Source organism: Rattus norvegicus, chromosome X (genome assembly GCF_021556685.1).
Source record: "Rattus norvegicus strain SHRSP/BbbUtx chromosome X, alternate assembly SHRSP_T2T, whole genome shotgun sequence".
Taxonomy (NCBI): Eukaryota; Metazoa; Chordata; class Mammalia; order Rodentia; family Muridae; genus Rattus; species Rattus norvegicus.
This window is the reverse complement of record NC_141554.1, coordinates 149,026,647-149,041,836: the sequence shown is the minus strand read 5'-3', so window position 1 is coordinate 149,041,836 and position 15,190 is coordinate 149,026,647. Positions and strand designations below refer to the sequence as shown.

Below are 15,190 nucleotides of genomic sequence, written 5' to 3'. Positions count from 1 at the left end.
ATATTTTTATTTTTAAACACATTAAAGACTTAATTAATAAAAAACAATGACTTCATGAAATTCTTAGGCAAGTGGATGGAATTAGAAAATATCATCCTGAGTGAGGTAACACAGCCACAAAAGAACATGAATGGTATGTACTCACTGATAAGTGGATATTAGCCCAAAAGCTCACAATACCCAAGATACAATTTACAGATCACATGAAGCTCAAGAAGAAGAAAGACTGAAATGCAGATGCTTCAGTCCTTCTTAAAAGGGGGAAATATGGAGACAAAGTATGGAGCAGAGACTGAAGAAAGGCCGTCCAGAGACTGCCACACATGGGGATCTATCCCATATACAGACACCAAAGCCATATACTATTGAGGATGCTGAGAAGTCCTTGCTGACAGGAACCTGATATAGCTGTCTCCTGAGAGGCTCTGCCAGAGGCAGATGCTTGTAACCAAACCATTGAACTGCGCACGTGGTCACCAATGGAGGAGTTAGAGATAGGACTGTGGTAGCAGAGGGGGTTTGCAACCTCATATAAAGAACAACAATATCAACTAATCAGACAGCCCAGAGCTCCCAGGGACTAAACCACCAACCACACATAGAGGGACCCATGGTTCCAGCTTCATATGTAGCATAGGATGACTTTTAGGGCATCAATGGGAGGAGAGGCCCTTTGTCCTGTGAAGGCTCAATGCCCCAGTGTAGGGGAATACCCATACAGGGAGGCAAGAGGCGTGGGTGGATGAGGCAACACCCTCATGGAAGCAAGGGTTGGGGGAATGGAATAAGGGGTTTCTGGAGGGGAAACCAGAAAGGGGATAAAATTTGAATTGTAGATAAAGAAAATATCCAATAAAAAAATGAAAAACATGTAGAATATATTAACATGTCAAGCAACAAGTTAGAATTACTTTTGAGATAATTTCCTTGTTTCTGATTTTTCTGTTTTATTTTGTATTAATTTTCATGTTCATTCTGTTTTGCAAGTCATCTGCAAGTTGATTAGTAGTCAGCCAAAGATTCAAATGGTTTGAAAGAACATATCCACAACTACATTTGTACATGTCTCCTTCCTATTACCTGCTCATTGAATTGCAATAATTTCATATACATGAATTCCATTTTCTATATCTTCAGCAAAATAAAATCACAGAATTATTTTTGGGGTTATTCATCTTTGGGTTGGGCTATAGTGTAAAAACGGTTTCCGGATAGGAAAGGAGAATTTACATCCTGTGCTTTCAGCCCTGTAGTCAACATTGTCTTCTCCTGCATAGTCTTGCCATTGTCATAAGTAATAAAAATGATTGTTGCCAATATTTTCTACTTCTTTTGTGGCTTTTATTTGAGGATGAATTTGTGTATTTAATTACTCCTTCATGTGAAAAATAACGGGGGCACTTTTTAAACCCAAATCAGCCCACTTATATTTTTTTCACCATTTTCTGCCCCAACTTCATCCTTTGGAAATACATTAAGATTATGATGTGTGAAATTACATTTAGTTTTGTATGTGTGTGTGTTCATGAGTAAAGAGAATGCACTTATTAATATATTCCCTGTGTATATATTGTAATAGTGCATATCTTTTTAACCTCTGTACTTAATGTTGAATTAGTCTGCTAATCCTAGACGTCATGATCCCCAATGTTTTCAGTGATGTTACTGTGTACCAAGTATTGTGCATTTAAATAATCATGTTTCTGTTACTGGAGCAAACAAAAATAATCAATGACATTTTGAGAGTTTTCAGTTCATTTGAAGAAACATAAATAACTTTACAAAGTTGAATGTCTATAACCATGGTTACATTGTTCTAATGTGGTAGATTCACTTTGTATTTTAGCAATCTACTTACTGCTGTCATACATAATTTTTAGAGTACATATTTAAACAAAACCTATGGAATTATTTATAATTTTGAATGGCTTTGATATTAGTTTATATAGGAAGATTGAGTTTTAGTTCCTACATGCATTTCATTTCTTTTTTTTTATTAATTTTTTTATTAACTTGAGTATTTCTTATTTACATTTCAAGTGTTATTCCCTTTCCCAGTTTACAGGCCAACATCCCCCTAACCCCTCCCCTTCTTTATGGATGTTCCCCTCCCCATCCTCCCCCCATTGCCGCCCTCCACCCAACAATCACGATCACTGGGGGTTCAGTCTTAGCAGGACCAAGGGCTTCCCCTTCCACTGGTGATCTTACTAGGATCACCTATGAGGTAAGAGTCCAGGGTCAGTCCATGTATAGTCTTTAGGTAGTGGCTTAGTCCCTGGAAGCTCTGGTTGCTTGGCATTGTTGTTCATATGGGGTCCCGAGCCCCTTCAAGCTCTTCCAGTTCTTTCTCTGATTCCTTCAACAGGGGTCCTGTTCTCAGTTCAGTGGTTTGCTGCTGGCATACGCCTCTGTGTTTGCTGTATTCTGGCTGTGTCTCTCAGTAGAGATCTACATCCGGCTCCTGTCAGCCTGCACTTCTTTGCTTCATCCATCTTGTCTAATTGGGTGGCTGTATATGTATGGGCCACATGTGGGGCAGGCTCTGAATGGGTGTTCCTTCAGTCTCTGTTTTAATCTTTTCCTCTCTGTTCCCTGCCAAGGGTATTCTTGTTCCCCTTTTAAAGAGGGAGTGAAGCATTCACATTTTGATCATCAGTCTTGAGTTTCATTTGTTCTAGGCATCTAGGGTAATTCAGGCATTTGGGCTAATAGGTACTTATCAATGAGTGCATACCATGTCTGTTTTTCTGTGATTGGGTTACCTCACTCAGGATGATATTTTCCACTTCCAACCATTTGCCTATGAATTTCATAAAGGCATTGTTTTTGATAGCTGAGTAATATTCCATTGTGTAGATGTACCAAGTTTTCTGTATCCATTCCTCTGTTGAAGGGCATCTGGGTTTTTTCCAGCTTCCGGCTATTATAAATAAGGCTGCTATGAACATAGTGGAGCACATGTCGTTTTTATATGTTGGGGCATGTTTTGGGTATATGCCCAAGAGAGGTATAGCTGGATCCTCAAGTAGTTCAATGTCCGATTTTCTGATGAACCTCCAGACTGATTTCCAGAATGGTTGTACCAGTCTGCAATCCCACCAACAATGGAGGAGTGTTCCTCTTTCTCCACATCCTCGCCAGCATTTGTTGTCACCTGAGTTTTTGATCTGAGCCATTCTCACTGGCGTGAGGTGAAATCTCAGGGTTGTTTTGATTTGCATTTCCCTTATGACTAAAGATGTTGAACATTTCTTTAGGTGTTTCTCAGCCATTCAGCATTCCTCAGCTGTGAATTCTTTGTTTAGCTCTGAACCCCATTTTTTAATAGGGTTATTTGTCTCCCTGCGGTCTAACTTCTTGAGTTCTTTGTATATTTTGGATATAAGCCCTCTATCTGTTGTAGGATTGGTAAAGATCTTTTCCCAATCTGTTGGTTGTCGTTTTCTCCTAGCCACAGTGTCCTTTGCCTTACAGAAGCTTTGCAGTTTTATGAGATCCCATTTGTCGATTCTTGATCTTAGAGCATAAGCCATTGGTGTTTTGTTCAGGAAATTTTTTCCAGTGCCCATGTGTTCGAGATGCTGCCCTAGTTTTTCTTCTATTAGTTTGAGCGTATCTGGTTTGATGTGGAGGTCCTTGATCCACTTGTACTTAAGCTTTGTACAGGGTGATAAGCATGGATCGATCTGCATTCTTCTACATGTTGACCTCCAGTTGAACCAGCACCATTTGCTGAAAATGCTATCTTTTTTCCATTGGATGGTTCTGGCTCCTTTGTCAAAAATCAAGAGCCCATAGGTGTGTGGGTTCATTTCTGGGTCTTCAATTCTGTTCCATTGGTCTATCTGTCTGTCTCTGTACCAATACCATGCAGTTTTTATCATTATTGCTCTATAATACTGCTTAAGTTCAGGGACAGTGATTCCCCTGAAGACCTTTTATTGTTGAGGATAGTTTTAGCTATCCTGGGTTTTTTGTTATTCCAGATGAATTTGCAAATTGTTCTGTCTAACTCTTTGAAGAATTGGATTGGTATTTTGATGGGGATTGCATTGAATTTGTAGATCGCTTTTGGTAAAATGGCCATTTTTACTATATTAATCCTGCCAATCCATGAGCATGGGAGATATTTCCATCTTCTGAGGTCTTCTTCAATTTCTTTCTTCAGTGTCTTGAAGTTCTTATTGTACAAATCTTTTACTTGCTTGGTTAAAGTCACACCGAGGTACTTTATATTATTTGGGTCTATTATGAAGGGTGTCGTTTCCCTAATTTCTTTCTCGGCTTGTTTCTCTTTTGTGTAGAGGAAGGCTATTGATTTATTTGAGTAAATTTTATACCCAGCCACTTTGCTGAAGTAGTTTATCAGCTTTAATAGTTCTCTGGTGGAACTTTTGGGATCACTTATATATACTACCATATCATCTGCAAATAGTGATATTTTGACTTCTTCTTTTGGGATCTGTATCCCCTTGACCTCCTTTTGTTGTCTGATTGTTCTGGCTAAAACTTCAAGAACTATATTGAATAAGTAGGGAGAGAGTGAGCAGCCTTTTCTAGTCCCTGATTTTAGTGGGATTGTTTCAAGTTTCTCTCCATTTAGTTTAATGTTAGCAACTGGTTTGCTGTATATGGCTTTTACTATGTTTTGGTATGGGTCTTGAATTCCTATTCTTCCCAGGACTTTTATCATGAAGGGGTGTTGAATTATGTCAAATGCTTTCTCCGCATCTAATGAAATGATCATGTGGTTTTGTTCTTTCAGTTTGTTTATATAATGGATCACGTTGATGGTTTTCTGTATATTAAACCATCCCTTCATGCCTGGGATGAAGCCTACTTCATCATGATGGATGATTGTTTTGATGTGCTTTTGGATTTGATTTGCCAGAATTTTATTGAGTATCTTTGCGTCGATATTCATAAGGGAAATTGGTCTGAAGTTCTCTTTCTTTGTTGGGGCTTTGTGTGGTTCAGGTATAAGAGTAATTATGGCTTCATAGAAGGAATTCGGTAGCTCTTCATCTGTTTCAATTTTGTGGAATAGTTTGGATAGTATTGGTATGAGGTCTTCTATGAAGGTCTGATAGAATTCTGCACTAAACCTGTCTGGACCTGGGCTCTTTTTGGTTGGGAGACCTTTAATGGCTGCTTTTATTTCCTTAGAAGTTATGGGGTTGTTTAACTGGTTTATCTGTTCCTGATTTAACTTCGGTACCTGGTATCTGTCTAGGAAATTGTACATTTCCTGCAGATTTTCAAGTTTTGTTGAATATAGGCTTTTATAGTAAGATCTGATGAATTTTTGAATTTCCTCTGTATCTGTAGTTATGTCTCCCTTTTCATTTCTGATTTTGTTAATTTGGACACACTCTCTGTGTCCTCTCGTTAGTCTGGCTCAGGGTTTATCTATCTTGTTGATTTTCTCAAAGAACCAACTTTTGGTTCTGTTGATTCTTTCTATGGTCCTTTTTGTTTCTACTTGGTTGATTTCAGCTCTGAGTTTGATTATTTCCTGCCTTCCACTCCTTCTGGGTGTATTTGCTTCTTTTTGTTCTAGAGCTTTTAGGTGTGCTGTCAAGCTAGTGACATATGATCTCTCCTGTTTCTTTCTACAGGCACTCAGAGCTATGAGTTTTCCTCTTAGCACAGCTTTCCTCGTGTCACATAAGTTTGGGTATTCTACCTTCATTTTCATTAAATTCTAAGAAGTCTTTAATTTATTTCTTTATTTCTTCCTTGACCAGGTTATCGAGTAGAGCATTGTTCAACTTCCACTTATATGTGGGCATTCTTCCCTTATTGTTATTGAAGAGAAGCTTTATGCCATGGTGGTCTGATAGCACGCATGGGATTATTTCTATCTTTCCGTACCTGTTGAGGCCCGTTTTTTGACCAATTATATGGTCAGTTTTGGAGAAAGTACCGTGAGGAGCTGAGAAGAATGTATATCCTTTTGCTTTAGGATAGAATGTTCTATAAATATCTGTTAAGTCCATTTGGTTCATGACTTCTCTTAGTCTGTCAACGTCTCTGTTTAATTTCTGTTTCCATGATCTGTCCATTGATGAGAGTGGGGTGTTGAAATCTCCTACTATTATTGTGTGATGTGCAATGTGTGTCTTGAGCTTTCGTAAGGTTTCTATTACGTATGTAAGTGCCCTTCTATTTGGGGCATAGATATTTAGGATTGAGAGTTCATCTTGGTTGATTTTTCCTTTGATGGATATGAAGTGTCCTTCCTTATCTTTTTTGATGACTTTTAGTTGAAAATTGATTTTATTTGATATTAGAATGGCTACTCCAGCTTGCTTCTTCCGACCATTTGCTTGGAAAGTTGTTTTCCAGCCTTTCACTCTGAGGTAGTGTCTGTCATTGTCTCTGAGGTGTGTTTCCTGTAGGCAGCAGAATGCAGGGTCCTCATTGTGTATCCAGTTTGTTAATCTATCTCTTTTTATTGGGGAGTTGAGACCATTGATGTTGAGAGATATTAACGAACAGTGATTATTGCTTCCTGTTATATTCATATTTGGATGTAAGGTTATGTTTGTGTGCTTTTCTTCTCTTTATTTTGTTGCCAAGACGATTAGTTTCTTGCTTTTTCTAGGGTGTAGCTTGCCTCCTTATAATGGGCTTTGCCATTTCTTATCCTTTGTAGTGCTGGATTTGTAGAAAGATATTGTGTAAATTTGGTTTTGTCATGGAATATCTTGGTTTCTCCATATATGTTAATTGAGAGTTTTGCATTAGACAGTAACCTGGGCTGGCATTTGTGTTCTCTTAGGGTCTGTATGACATCTGTCCAGGATCTTCTGGCTTTCATAGTCTCTGGCGAAAATCTGGTGTGATTCTGATAGGACTGCCTTTATATGTTACTTGACCTTTTTCCCTTACTGCTTTTAATATTCTTTCTTTATTTTGTGCATTTTGTGTTTTGACTATTATGTGACAGGAGGATTTTCTTTTCTGGTCCAATCTATTTGGAGTTCTGTAGGCTTCTTGTATGCTTATGGGTATCTCCTTTTTTAGGTAAGGGAAGTTTTCTTCTATGATTTTGTTGAAGATATTTACTGGTTCTTTGAGCTGGGAGTCTTCACTCTCTTCTATACCTATTATCCTTAGGTTTGATCTTCTCATTGAGTCCTGGATTTCCTGTATGTTTTGGACCAGTAGCTTTTTCCTCTTTACATTATCTTTGATAGTTAAGTCGATAATTTCTATGGAATCTTCTGCTCCTGACATTCTCTCTTCTATCTCTGGTATTCTGTTGGTGAAGCTTATATCTACGGCTCCTTGTCTCTTCCTTTGATTTTTTATATCCAGGGTTGTTTCCCTGTGTTCTTTCTTGATTGCGTCTATTTCCATTTTTAATTCCTTCAACTGTTTGATTGTGTTTTCCTGGAATTCTTTCAGGGATTTTTGTGATTCCTCTCTGTAGGCTTCTACTTGTTTATTTATGTTTTCCTGCATTTCTCTAAGTGAGTTCTTCATGTCTTTCTTGAAGTCCTCCAGCATCATGATCAAATATGATTTTAAACCTAATTCTTGCTTTTCTGGTGTGTTTGGATATTCTGTGTTTGCTTTGGTGGGAGAATTGGGCTCCACTGATGCCATGTAGTCTTGGTTTCTGTTGCTTGGGTTCCTGCGCTTGCCTCTCACCATCAGATTATCTCTAATGTTACTTTGTTCTGCTATTTCTGACAGTGGCTAGACTGTCCTATAAGCCTGTGTGTCAGGAGTGCTGTAGACCTGTTTTCCTGTTTTCTTTCAGCCAGTTATGGGAACAGAGTGCTCTGCTTTCGGGCATGTAGTTTTTTTCTATCTACAGGTCTTCAGCTTTTCCTGTGGGCCTGTGACCTGAGTTCACCAGGCAGGTTGCTTGGAGCAGAAAAGTTGGTCTTACCTGTGGTTCTGAGGCTCATGTTTGCTCGTGGGGTGTTGCGTATGTTCTCCATGAGGGCAGCAACTAGGAGGACCTGCGCCGCCCTTTCCGGGAGCTTCCGCGTACCAGGGTTCCAGATGTCGTTTGGTGTCTTCCTCTGGAATCAGTAATGTGGGCAGAGTGTAGTCTCTTCTGGTTTCCCAGGTGTGTCTGCCTCTCTGAAGGTTTAGCGCTCCCTCCCACGGGATTTGGGTGAAGAGAACTGTTTATCTGGTCGGTCCTTTCAGGTTCTGTCGGTGTCTCAGATGCAGGGGACCTGCTGCTCCTGTGCCCTTATCCAAGGGAACCCAGAGGCCTTATACAGTTTCCTCTTGGGCCAGGGATGTGGGCAGGGGTGGGCAGTGTTGGTGGTCTCTTCCGCTCTCCAGTCTCAGGAGTGCCCACTTGTCTGGGTGGTGAGCTCTCTCTCCCACGTGGTTTGGGAGCAGTGAGCTGCTGTGGGCAGGGTTCCGCGAGGTTGGGAATCCAGCTAAAAACTGGAAGTGTCCGGTCCTACAGGAATTTTGCCTCTGTGTGTCCTGAGGCCACCAGTCAGGTCGCTTGGAACAGAAAAGTTTGTCTTACCTGTAGTCCCGAAGCTCAAGTTTGCTCCTGGGGTGTTGCTTATGAGCTCTCCGCGAGGGCAGCAACCAGGAGGACCTGCACCGCCCTTTCCAGGAGCCCCCGTGCACCGGGTCCCAGATGGCGTTTGGTGTATTCCTCTGGAGTCAGAGATGTGGGCAGAGTGTAGTCTCTTCTGGTTTCCCAGGCGTGTCTGCCTCTCTGAAGGTTTAGCTCTCCCTCCCACGGGATTTGGGTGCAGAGAACTGTTTATCTGGTCGGTCCCTTCAGGTTCCAGCGGTGTCTCAGAGGCAGGAGACCTGCTGCTCCTGTTGCATTTCCTTTCTTAATCCTGTAGTCAGAGGATGGTGCAGATGAGTGTGCAGTGGGCTACAGATACTTTTAGGTAGACTGATTAAGCAAAGAAAATAAACAACAAAAGCAAAAACTTTCAAAAGTTCTGACTGGAGAAATACAACTCTAAAGAGTAACGCTACTGAACAGCATTTCCCTTTGAGACATGAGCAACCAGAACAAAGCCTTTCGGCCTCTCTGTCACTTTTGGCAAGTTTTTCTCTGTGTGTCTAACTCAGTCAAATGGCAGGCTTGAAAAACTGAAAGCTAACACCTTTAACTAGTAGAAAATATATAGTTCTTTCTCACTCTAGAATGAAGAAGAAAAACAAAAAGCAAGCTATTTAATGTGAGGATTCCTTGAAAGCCTGAATTACAAGCATAATTCAGTGTTGATTATGTTTCAAATGCTGCTCCTTTGGGATTTCCATTGTCACTTAATATGGTTTATAGTTAATGCTAGTACAAAGTTAGATTTTAAGAAAAAGTTAAAGAAAAAACATAAAAAACACTTAGTTAAAAGTAATAACTATGGTGTTCAACATTTTAATATATATTTCAAAATAACTAAAGGTGATCTAACATGACCAGTGCATTGAAATTATAAGCATTTTAGTAGAACGCTGGAATTACCTTCATTTGACCCTCTGATATTGTATACATCAAACTGTCATACTTGGTGCCATAAATAGAAACAAATATGTATCAATTAAAATTAACATTAAAATAATATTTGACTACAAGCTTATGCATTAATTATTTTACAAATCTGTAATGCATATTATTTAGTACATTCAGAAGTTAAGGATATGTTTGGAAACATGAAAAATTGCAGAATGCAAGGAGAAGAAACAAGCTAAATAAAATCTTGTCTTAAGCAACTTGAAACACCAAGTAAACACAATAAGCTACCATGTCTTAGCACTTCATTATATGTCAAACAAACTATTAAATACTGTTGTATTAATTAATCCAGAAAGCTCTGCCAACTGGGTACTCTTACTATCCCTAATTCACAAAGAAAGCTGAAGCTTACAGAAGTTGTGTAGCTAGTTGAGATCAGACAGCTACTATGAACCAACGCTGCATAAACTCAGATATTTTTATCTAGGAAGTTTAATTGTCTCAAATGTCTTCTGAAAGTCTGTACAAGTGACACGAAAGTAATTCACTTGAAGAGGCTTTGCTCTTCTATCTTCTTCCTCTATCAAGGAGTCCAATACTTACAGGCAAACAGGAATAGACTATGTGTCTCTAAGCCTTTCCACCTATCTAAGAAAGAACTGGGTACCATATCTAAGAGATCTGTACACCTACCCCTATCATCACCCTCAGGTAAAAAAATACTCTTTTCCTCCATTATTACACTAATCTCAGGTTGTCTTCCATTACCTAGTCAATAACTCAGAATCTGGATCTGTGTTTTCTTAGTATAATGATAGTCGCAAAATACTGGCCTACCTAGACAGATAAATATAAAGACAGCTTCTGGAAAATGGATAATATTTAATAATTTTTAAGCTTCTTTCTCAAACCTAACAACATTGGAAGGTAATCAGGAAAGGGTGTTATTGTTTTGGAGCCTGGTGGGGGTTATACCTATCAACTGAAGTTTACATCTGAAACGTTTTTACTTCACTCATCTAAGACCTAAATCAAAGCTCAAAATGCCTGATTGCCTAATTCACTGTGAAGCTCAGAGAGTTCCAGAAAACTCCATTTTCTCCTCCTCACATTTTTTTCTCAAACTCATAGCTTTGCAAATGGAGTTCATTGAAAATCAGAAGCCCAATCTTGGGCTTATTACACTAGAGCAACTGAACAGAACTTCTGTGATTCTTCAAGAATTCTAAAACCAAGTTTCTTGGGATGATTCAAGAGATGATGACACTGGAGTATCACCATGTACTACCTGTGTATGCACTCTGATGAGTTAGTAGGATTTCTACTGAGAAAGGGTCTAAGAATAAGTGACTTGTTTGTTGACTGAATAACTAGCAATAGTTAAAAGAGCAATAAAAGCTACAACTAAATTCTTACAAATGATTTACAGGATAAGTGATAGAGACTTTTGAAAAACATTTGGGATATTGAAGGGAAGTTTTATTTTCTGAAATAATCATGGGTTTCTTACATGGATGGCGACATCATTAGCTTCTGGAAGACAGCTCTGGATACTTCAGATGAAAAGTAAAACAAAAGGGAAATTGTTGGTCTCTGTGGTGCTTGCATCATTAGATAATATACTTTGTCTACTCTACATAGCTAAGCAATATTTTTAATTAAACTTTAAAATATCCATCAGCTTTCATGTTTTGCAAACTGAGTTTTAAAGAACTTACCAAGTTCGAAGGAATAGAGTGCGTCTATGATTACCAAACAATCTGAAAGAACTGAGGTTATTTGCATTATTTGTATTCTTTGTCTTTATGAAATGTTTTTACAAAATTTCAGGAAAGTCTTTGACACATAGTGGCTTTAAAAACTTCATATTTTATCATATATTTAGAAAATATAAAATGTTGTTTTATAGTAAAAAAAAACTCAGAGGTTTTAATATCAACTCTTTATTCTCTAAAGTCTGTATTTACAGTTTTACGCACTCCCTTAAGCATTTTAGAAGGACTTATTATTTGTAATGGTTAAGAACTTTTTTCCCATTGAGTGATCTTAACTGACAAATCATACACAACATGTTAGATGACAGTTAGTTCTATGGCTTTAAAGGAATGTTTCTATAACCTCATTCACACTCTTCAGTGGTTAGTGAAGTGAGGTGGGACAAGGCATGGATTAGAATCCGAAAGCATAGCCTTAATTCCAGTTCTTCTTCTACAAAGCCCTGGGTTTCTTGTTCATACTTGAATTTTCTCTCTCATGGGTCAGAAACAAGGATCTAATTGCTCAAAGATTAATAATGTCTGAGCTTGGTTGTCTCCAGAGTTCTAAAAAGGCTTATTCTAACAAGGTCTGCCAGTTTTCTTGTTTTTTCATGGGCTAGATGATTTCTGAACTTCTAATTTCATGAATTTCTTTAATATGGTTAAATATACATTTCTTTAAAGTTGTAAGAAGTGATATTCTCATTTATGAATAAAATATATTCAAATTCAGGTCAGGAATACTTCAAAATAATTCATTATTACTGTATTATGTTTGATAAAATTTAGTGCCTCTGTTTTAAAAATTATGATAATTCTAAAATTCTTTTCATTGATTGTTATCTCTTAACATTCACATCTAAGTGTAATCACCTCCTGTGATGTTCCGTACTATGTGTCAATCTGATTGGGCTAAAAGATATCCATATCACTTTGGTGAAATGATATTCGTGAATGAGTTTATGAGAATGTTTCTGCAAATATTTGCACTTGAATCAGTAGATGAAATAGAGTCCTTCCTTTGTCAATTATGGATGGTCGTGTTCAATCTGTGAGAAGGGTTAAACATTATAAGAAGGCAGAGAAAAAGCTATATTCTGCCTCTTGTTGAACTGAGACACACATTGCCTCCTGCTTTGAAATTCAATTTTTTTATCTTTTATTTTATTTTTATTGGTTATTTTACATTTCAAATGTTAGCCCTCCTCCCAGTTTCCCTGAACACACACCCCCTCCCTCTGCTTCTCCTGTTACTTTTTGCAGACACTCAAAGCTATGAATTTTCCTCTTAGTACTACTTTCCTTGTGTCCCATAAGTTTGGGAATGTTGTATCTTCCTTTTCATTAAATTCTAAGAAGTCTTTAATTTCTTTATTTATTTCTTCCTTGACCAAGTTGTCACTGAGTGGAGCATTTTTCAACTTCCGTGTATATGTGTGCTTTCTGTCATTATTGTTGTTATTGAAGACCTGTCTTAATGCATGGTGATCTGAGAGGATGCATGGGATTACTTCTATCTTCCTGTATCTGTTGAGGCCTGTTTTGTGACCAATTATATGGTCAATTTTGGAGAAGGTTCCATGAGTTGCTGAGAAGAAGGTATATCCTTTTGTTTTAGGATGAAATGTTCTATAAACATCTGTTAAATCCATTTAGTTCATAACTTCTGTTAGTTTTTCTAAGTCTCTGTTTAATTTATGTTTCCATGATCTGCCCATTGATGAGAGTGGGGAATTGAAATCTCCTACTATTATCATGTGAGGTGCAATGTGTGCTTTGAGCTTTAGTAAGGTTTCTTTTATGATGTAGTTGCCCTTGCCTTTGGAGCATAGATATTTAGGATTGAGAGTTCATCTTGGTGGATATTTCCTTTGATGAATATGAAGTGTCCTTCCTTATCTTTTTTATGACTTTTGGTTGAAAGGCAATTTTATTTGATATTAGAATGGCAACTCCAGCTTGTTTCTTCGGACCATTTGCTTGGAAAGGTGTTTTCCATCCATTTACTCTGAGGTAGTGTCTGTCTTTGTCTCTGAGGTGTGCTTACTGCATGCAGCAAAATGCTGGGTCCTTTTTACATATTCGTTCTGTTAGTCTATGGCTTTTTATTGAGGAATTGAGTCTGTTGATGTTGAGAGATATTAAGCAATAGTGATTGCCGCTTCCTGTTATTTTCATTGTTAGAGGTGGAATTATGTTTGTCTCTCTTTTGGTTCCATTGCAAGGAAATTATATTCCTGATTTCTGGATGGTTTAGTTTCTCTCCTTTGTTGGATTTTTCCATCTATTATCCTTCGTAGGGCTGGATTTGTAGAAAGATATTGTGTAAATTTGGTTTTGTCACGGAATATCTTGGTTTCTCCAACTATGTTAATTGAAAAAGTTTTGCTGGATACAGTAACTTAGGCTGGCATTTGTTCTCTTAAGGTCTGTATGACATCTTTCCAGGATCTTCTGGCTTTCATACTCTCTGGTGAGAAGTCTAGTGTAATTCTTACAGGTCTGCCTTTATATGCCACTTTTCCCTTACTGCTTTTAATATTGTTTCTTTGTTTTGTGCATTTGGTGTTTTAACTATTATGTGATGTGAGGAATTTCTCTTCTGGTCCAATCTATTTGGATGGAGTTCTTTAGGTTTCTTGTATGTTTATGGGCACCTATTTCTTTATGTTAGGGAAGTTTTCTTCTATAATTTTATTGAATATATTTACTGGCCCTTTCAGTTGGGAGTCTTCACTTTCTTCTATACCTATTATCCTTAAATTTGATCTCCTCATTGTGTACTGGATTTCCTGTATATTTTGGGCTAGGAACTTTTTGTGTTTTACATTATCTTTGACAGTTGTGTCGATGTTTTCTATGGTATCTTCTGCCCCTGAGATTCTCTCTTCTATCTCTTGTATTCTGTTGGTGATGCTTGTATCTACGGCTCCTAGTCTCTTCCTTTGGTTTTCTATATCCAGGATTGTCTCCCTTTGTGCTTTCTTTATTGTTTCTATTTCCATTTTCAATTCCTTCATCTGTTTGGTTGTGTTTTCCTCTAATTCTTTCAGGGATTTTTGTGTTTCCTCTCTAAGGGCTTCTACTTGTTTACTTGTGTTTTCCTACGTTTCTCTAAGGGAGTTCTTTATGCTCTTCTTAAAGTCCTCTATCATTATCAAAAAATGTGATTTTATATCTAAATCTTGCTTTTCTGGTGTGTTTGGATAGCCAGTATTTTCTTTGATGGGAGCACTGGGCTCTGATGATGCCAAGTAGTCTTGGTTTCTGTAGCTTAGTTTCCTGCACTTGCCTCTAGCCATTGGGTTGTCTCTGATGTTTGCTTGTCTTGCTGCTTCTGAGAGTGACTTGAGATTGCTGTAGGCCTCTGTATCAGCACTCCTGTAGAACTGTTTTCTTGCTTTCTTTCAGCTTTTACTGAGAACAGGTGCTTGGATTTCAGCTGTGGCAGCGCTCCTGGAGACTGTCTTCCAGCTCTAGGTGCGGGCAGGAATCAAAGTTTCCTGCCCCGATTGCTCTTATAGGTCCTTGCACCCAGCAGGCACATTTGGCACTACACGATTCCCTCTTTGGTCTGGACTATGGACAGAGGGTATTCTTCTCTGACTTTTCAGGAGTATCCACACTTCTGAGGTTCCAGCTCTCTCTCCCATGGGATTTGGGTGCAGGGAGCTGTTTGGCCGAATCAGTTCGGTCCTGGGCACAGACCAGAACGAAGGGAACCTGCGGCTATCTGTTCCTATATCCCTGTGTCCAGAGGCACTGTGCAGTTTCCCCTTGGACCAGGGATGTGGGCCGAGGAGTGCAAAGGTGGCAGTCTGTCCTGCGGCCTCGGGATGTCTGCAGTCCTGTGTGATCCGCGGATCTTTTCCCACAGAAGTAATTAAGTATTTCAAATAAAATAAAACATGAAAAGATAACATGGGTGGTTATATATTCTTTTCTAAATATGATTCCAAAGGCAGAGCCA

General features: G+C 38.4%; 1 protein-coding gene across 12 annotated transcripts in view; it reads right to left on the bottom strand.

Annotated features, from left to right (window-relative positions):
- Positions 1-15,190, bottom strand: part of Spanxn4l (SPANX family, member N4 like) — a 167,580-nt gene that overhangs the window by 21,941 nt on the left and 130,449 nt on the right. Inside the window, exon 4 of one of the 12 annotated variants that reach the window (XR_015646805.1) lies at positions 8,510-8,837. The exons of the other annotated variants lie outside the window; for them this stretch is intronic. The gene's annotated coding sequence lies outside the window, so the exon portion shown is untranslated. The remainder of the gene's footprint in view (positions 1-8,509; positions 8,838-15,190) is intronic. 12 annotated transcript variants of the gene reach the window in all.